Below are 7,732 nucleotides of genomic sequence, written 5' to 3'. Positions count from 1 at the left end.
TCCTGAGTTAACCTTCTTGACTTGGTTAACATTGCAATATCTATAAAATCCTTTGGCTATTGATTTTACTCGGTAAGAATTGAATTCCTTCATGAGAGCTTAGTAAGAACTATTTCTACCACATTTCCTTTGATGACCGAGTGAGCTCGGTAAGAACTGTTTACTCAGTAGATACTGCAAGTTTTCTTTACTAACCTTCTGGGCTCAATAGTTTCTATCTTTTTTGCCTCGTTGACCATCTAAGCTCAATAGACACTATCCTTTGCCTTGCTGACCTTCTGAGCTCGGTAGACACTGTCCTCTGCCTTGCTGACCTTCTCAGCTCGGTAGACTCTATCTAATGACTGATATGACATTTGTATGACATTAAAGACAACACACAATTGATCAATTTTATCCAACAATCTCCCTCTTTGGCATTGCTAGCAACACATTTCATAGCAGAATGAAATTTGAAAACAAGTGTTTTACTAACATAATACTTCTCTTTTTTCTTCAAATACAACAAACTCCCTCTTTCATAATAATCTCTCCCTCTTACACAAACTCTTATTATTATTTTTTTGCAAATTTCAGAAAGATATGAGAGTATACTCTCCCTCTTTGACAACACATGCCAAAGACAACTCAAAACAACTGAATAGCATTGTACCTAATTACTAATTCATATGCAATGTCTTCATTGGTTTGTTGCATCAACTGATAGACCTTCAATTCTATTCCTATTGATGCATCACTAGAACTATATTTTAGTGAGTTTTAGATAGGGGAATGACCCCTAACTTACCTCTTAGATATAAGAATGCATCCTTAGGTAAAGGCTTTTTGAATATGTCAGCAATTTGTTCCTTTGTATGGACATATTCCCATCTTATTTCCTTTTCTTGCACCAATTCTCTAACAAAGTGATACTTTATGCTAATATGCTTGGTTTTTGAATGCATCACTAGATTCTTGGAGATGTTAATTGCACTTGTGTTATCAAAAAACATAACAATAGGTTCTCTGATTTCTTGCTTCATACCTTCCAATAATTTTTTGAACCACACAATATTTAAGCAGTTTATTGCTACTGCAACATATTCAGCCTCTACTGTGGACTGAGATGTACAATTCTATTTTTTACTTGTCCAAGAAACTAACCTTTTTCCAAGAAAGAAAGCTCCTCCACTTGTGCTCTTTTTGTTATCAATATTTCCTACCCAATCTACATCAGTGAACACCTTTAGATCTAGATTTCCTCTAAGTTTATACTGTAATCCATAATCTTCAGTTCCTTTTAAGTATCTCATAATCCTTTTGACTTCCATCATGTGATTTTCTTTTGATTTTGCTAAGAATCTTGGTGCAATTCCTACTTTGCACTACATATTGCAACTTTCCAATCATAGATCTATATAATTTCTAATCCACTTCCTTTGATTCATCATCCTTGATAAGTTTTAATCTAGTACACATAGGAGTCCCAATTGGTTTGCAATCTTCCATACCAAACTTTTTTAGTATCTCCTTGATGTATTTAGATTGAGTGATGTAGATGTCATTCTTACTCTGTTGAATTTGAAGACCAACAAAGAATTTGATTTCACCAAACATTGACTTTTCAAATTCTTTGTTCATTTGTTCTAAAAATTCTTTGCAAAGATCATCATTTCCTGTGAACAAAGTATCATCTACAAATATTTCTACCAAAACAATCTTATTAGCTGGTTCTTCCATTATGTACAAACTACTATTGTCATTAGTTCGTTGAAAACCAATTTGAATAAGATAGTTATGCAATCTTTCATACCATGATCTAGGGGCTTGTTTCAGACCATATAATGCTTTATGCAATTTGTAGACCATGTCCTTCTTGTTTGGATCAACAAAACCTTCAAGTTATTCAATGTAAACCTCTTCATCCAATATGCCATTGAGAAATGTTGACTTGACATCCATCTAATAAAATTTGAATCCTTTGAATGTAGCATATGCAAGTAAGGTTCTGACACCTTCCAATCTTACAACAGGAGCAAAAGTCTCTCCATAGTCTACACCTTCTTCTTGTGAGTACCTTTGCATACCAGTCTAGCTTTGTTCCTTGAAACCTTATCATCTTCATTTAGTTTATTATTGAATACCTACCTTGTTCCAATCACATTCTTGTCTTTGGGTCTAGGTACAAGAGTCCATGTTTTGCTTTTCTCTATCTATTCTATCTCTTCATTCATAGTTTTAATCCAACTTTCATTGTCTAGCACATCTTTGACATTTCTAGGTTCAAAATCATTAAATGAACAAGTGCCTTTCAACTTACTTCTTGTCATTGTTCCTTCTGATTTATGTCCAATGATCTAATTTGGTGCATGATTTTTTCTAACATATTTGGCTAACACGGGCTTCTTGCCTTTTGAATGACTTGCATTTTTATCCTTCTGTGTCTCAACCTTTGGTTCTAATTCTAGTTTCTCAGGCTCGATAGATGCTAACTCGGTAGCTTCTGTTTGCAACTTGAGTTCTTGTAGCTCGATAGGTAATGACTCAATTTGAACATCTTGTGACTTGGCTAATGAAGACTCAGGAGTTTAAGATTCCTGATTGATAGATGTATTTGGTATTGTATCAAGTTCAATGTAAACAAATCTCTTGTAGTCTTCAGGTTCCTTTTTTCTTTCTTCTTCTGTTCTTTCTGCAAACTCATCAACTTTCACATGTGCACTTTCTATGACTTTGTGAGTAGATAAGTTCAAACATCTATATGCTTTACTTTTTCCTAAGTATCCCAAAAATATTCCTTCATCACCTTTTACATCAAATTTACCTTTTCTAGATTCTTTCAAAATGTAACATTTGCTTCCAAATACTTTTAAGTAACTTACATTGGGTTTGTAGCCATACCATAACTCATAGGACATTTCGAATGAGTCATTTTTCAGCTATAGTCGGTTCAAGGTATGAACTACAATGCTAATAGCTTCCTTCCAGTATTTGATAGCAATGCCTTTCTCAATCATTAAGGTTCTTGCACAATCCATGGTAGATCTGTTCCTTCTTTCTGCTATTTCATTTTCTTCAGGAGTTCCAGGTGCTAAAACTTGTCTTTTGATTCCCCTTTCAATGCAAAAGTTATTGAAGTCATGTGAAATGAATTCACCACCTCTGTTAGACCTTAAGCATTTTAGTCTTTTGCCTGTTTCCTTTTCTTCTCTTGCCAAATACTATTTAAACTTTTCAAATGAGTTTGATTTCTCTCTTAGGTACATGACAATCATCATTCTTGAATAATGACCAAAAAAAAGAATGAAGAATTTTTCACCAGTATAGCTTTCAATGCCAATAGGTCCACACAAATTAGTATGCAAAATTTCTAAAACTTCCTTAGTCTAATAGTTCTTTCTTTTAAAACTAGTCTTTCTCATTTTACCAATTTGACAATTCTTGCACAGACCAACCTTAGGTTTCTTTATGTTAGGAATGCCTCTTACTTTCTTGAATTTACTAATTTTTATCAAGTTGTAAAAGTTTACATGACATAACCTCCTATGCCATAACCAACTTTCTTCAATTTGAGCAATAAAACATGAACATTCACTAAGTTCAAGATAGAATAAGTTACCTCTTGTTTGAGTGCCTAATCCAATTAGCTTACCTTTCTCATTCAACAGTCTTACTTTTCCTTGCATGAATTCTACTTTAAATCTAGTATTGAGTAGCTATGCCACACTCAACAAATTATGCTTTAGTCCTTCTACCCAATATGCATTATCACATACAAGTTCCTTGGTTAGTGAGATTCTTCCTTTTCCTCTTATACAACAAGGTTCATTATTACCAAATCTTATATTGCCACCATCATAGTCTTCAAAGTATTCAAACTTAGTTTTATCACCAATCATGTGATGAGAACAACCACTATATATGATCCATGTATCATTTCTACTCATATGAGAAATGAGTGTCATTTCTTCATCATTATTAGACTCATCTTTCACAGCAATGAAGACAATTTCATCTTCTTCTTCATCATCAAAATCATTAGAATCTTTAGCCATGAAACATGTTTTCTTACCTTTATCCTTGAATGATTTGAAGTCTTTCTTTCCATTGTACTTGTGACCTTTCTTCTCATCCTTATTCTACTTATTTGGGCACCTAGTAGTAATATTTCCAATTTCTTCACAAGAAAAATAGATTAGAGGAACCTTACCTTTGTATTTTCCTTTGCCTCTTGAATATTTCCTTGCTAGCAGAACTTCAACCACTTCAAGATCACTATCTGAACTCTATTCTGATTCTTTATCGCTATCTGATTGAGGATCCTTCAACTTTTTTTCCTTTTTCTTTGAGTGAAAGCTTGGCTTCAAATGCTGATTTAATGTTCTTGGCAATTGGAACATAATTATCATAGTTGTCTAGCTCGAATGTAGTCAATCTTCCAACTATAGCCTCTAAATTTATTTTATGATTTGCCTCACATCTTCTTTCTTGAATAGTAGAGACTCTGATTGCATAAATGGGAAGTAGAGTTCTAAGAACTTTACTTATAACTGTCTCATCATCGATATCTCCTCCTGATGCTTTGATAGCACTAACACATGCTTTGACTCTTTCAACATATTTTGCAATGTTTGCATCTCCTTTCATCCTCATTTGATCAAACTGACCTCTCAAACTTTCTACTTTGGTTCTTCTTACATTATCATCTCATCCATAGATCTCTTTCAGCTTGTTCCACATTTCAAAGGCTGTTTTGCAATTTTTGATATCATCAAATTCTTCATAACTCAGGGAAAATGCTATATCTATCATCATGTTATTGTGAGTCTTCTTTTAGCAATATCATTGATAGATAATTTACCAGTAGGTTTTGCATATTTTTCATCAAGATACTTCAGTCCTAAATCACCAATAGAAGCTAGATGAAGTGTCATCAATCCTTGCCATGCTGAGAAGTTGTCCTTGTTCAGTCTTGGAATTTCCCTTTTGTAAGACATCTTGATCTTTGGCTTAGATCCTTGAAATCTTTTCTAGTAAGCACCAAAAGCTTTGATACCAATTGTTGGGATTAAAGATAGAGTAACTGAGAGGGTGGGGGGGGGGGATTAGTTACTAACAAAAATTAATCTACAGATCCCTTAGATGTCTTAAAGATTTAGTTACTGTTGATACTCAGTAAACAAATATTGTAACTTGGTAAATTGAACTATTACTTATCTTCAAGCATTAATGCATGCAACTAAAAAAAAATGAACACAAGAGACACCAAATTTAACATGGAAACCCAATATGGAAAAAACCACCAAGTAACTAGTCACCAATTTTTCACTCTTCTGAAGTAAGCCCTATCAGGAGCCAACCCTGTTAAAGGTTACAATACACATTGTTAGGTGTGACCCTATTAGAGGATTTAATCACCCTGTTAAGAGTGGCCTTGCTAGAGGTCTTTAGAACAATTCAACTGAACTGTCACCTTGTTAGAGGATTTACAAAATGGCTATTAAACCAACTCTATTAAGAGATTTGAAATCACTGCTACAATGGTTAGAAAACAACAATGAATTGACTTGAATAAGACGCAACTAAATTTTCTAACTATAGGTCTTAGTTTAGCATCATAGATCCTCCTTCATCAAATATAGCTTTGCTACTCCTCAATGATCTCTGATCATCCTTCAAATTTGCTTCCACAATAATCAGTCCTCATATCACATTAATTCCACTTCCACTTCACTCACACTTAGAATTCGCAATTTGACTTCTTAATTATACCATTTAGATTGTCAAGTCAGCTCATTTACAAGTTACATTTGCAAATAAACCATACATCAGTCAGCTACAAATATTACTCTAAACAAATAAGTGTTATTTCATAAACAATAAAATCCTTTACTGGCTAACCCTACTCGGTAAATACTGCTTTCAAAAATTTCTTGAGTTAACCTTCTTGACTCAATTAACATTGCAATATCTATAAAATCCTTTGGCTATCGAGTTTACTCAGTAAGAACTAAATTCCTTCATGAGAGCTCGGTAGGAACTATTTTTGCCACATTTCCTTTGATGACCGAGTGAGCTCGGTAATAACTATTTACTCGGTAGATACTACAAGTTTTCCTTACTAAACTTTTGGGCTTAGTAGATTCTATCATTTTTGTCTCGTTGACCATCTAAGCTTGGTAGACACTATCCTTTGCCGTGCTGACCTTCTAAGCTCGGTAGACTTTATTTGATGACTGATATGACATTTGTGTGAAATCAAAGACAACATACAAATGATCAATTGTATCCAACAATACCTAACTCAAAAATTTTAACTTTCTTGGTTTATAAGTAAAGTATACATTCTTATAAAACATTGAATAGGTGGTTTTGATAGAAGTTGCAAGATTTGTGTGGAATTCATTGTAGACTGAACTATTTGAAGGTAAATTTTTAATAGTAAAGAAGATGATAATACTTTATGTTTCTATTTTCCTATTTGTGATTTGATTTTCATTTTAGTAGTTTATGAGAGGTAGAAGAAGGGTTATATATATTTCTTCTTTATTCATTCATATTAGTATTTGATTAGATCTTTTATTGGAAAAAGAAAACATATTTGAATATTGGATGTTTTGAGGAGAATAGAAGTATGTCTTGCATTATGTTTTCAACAAGAAGTTGAAAATACTGATTAATGATTTTTTTTTTAATAGAGATGATCCTCTAATTTTTTATCTCATTGTTTCATTTTGGAAGTTGGTGCTTATTGTATTTGTGATGTTGGTGCTTCAGGTGTAAGGTATTGTTGTTCCTTGAAATTGGTGTTTCTAAAATAGGGTGTTGGTGCTTCCCAAAGTTGTAGCTTTAAACGATTTTCCCAAGAGGCCAATAAAGTTTCAGATTCAAACTTGTTTTTTACCTTAAGGGATTTTCCACATTAAAATATTGTGTCACTTTTTTTTTCATTAACTATCTTGCTCATGTGTTAAATTTTATAACTTGTGATTGTTTCAAGTTTTTGAAAAGTATTTTAAACCACAAATTCACTCCCCTCTCAGTTGTGTTTGTATTCCAACATGTTTGTGTGACATACATTACCATACTTGTCCTTTAAACCTAAACGTACTTCATTTTATAATACCTTCCATCCTTTTGTGGCCTCTTTTCCCTCCCTTGACATAGGTAATTGTTCAATGAAATCGTCTTGAAGTCTCCTATCCTCGTAATTAAATTTTCAAGAGAATTTCTTCGAAGGTATTTTTCTTAGAATATATGATACACACAAAAAGGGTTCATCTAGCATTTAGAGACTCAAACTAGGACCTACTTATATTAAGAAAACAAATCTTAGGCAAACCAATTGTCAAATTCAAGACAAAGGGGAGAATGCAACACTAGTTGAATTTGCAGCTTTCTAGAGCACTTCAATTTCAATTTCACAAACACATAAGCTCTACAATTTGCTTCTTAAAAATTTAGCATGTAGTTGGAAAAAATTGAGATGAGACAACAACCTTTAAAACTATTGTATTAGCATTTAACACGAACTCATGAAAAATAACTATCAGTTCACTACGTTAAACAAAAACTACTTTGTTCTGCTTTGTACTCAATTTTGAAAATTACCCATTGATCATATTTTAACTTTGCATCAAATGACCAATAACCCCTTTGAATTTTGTTGACTATCCTACTCAAACTTTGAGACCCATCACTAACAAATGAGAAGTCAGTAAAGTGACTATACAAGCTCTTTCAAAAATTCAAC

The sequence above is a fragment of the Cupressus sempervirens genome, chromosome 10 (genome assembly GCF_028749045.1).
Source record: "Cupressus sempervirens isolate cs-2001-9-10 chromosome 10, ASM2874904v1, whole genome shotgun sequence".
NCBI classification, from domain to species: domain Eukaryota; kingdom Viridiplantae; phylum Streptophyta; class Pinopsida; order Cupressales; family Cupressaceae; genus Cupressus; species Cupressus sempervirens.
Note: the sequence above shows the minus strand (reverse complement) of the source record.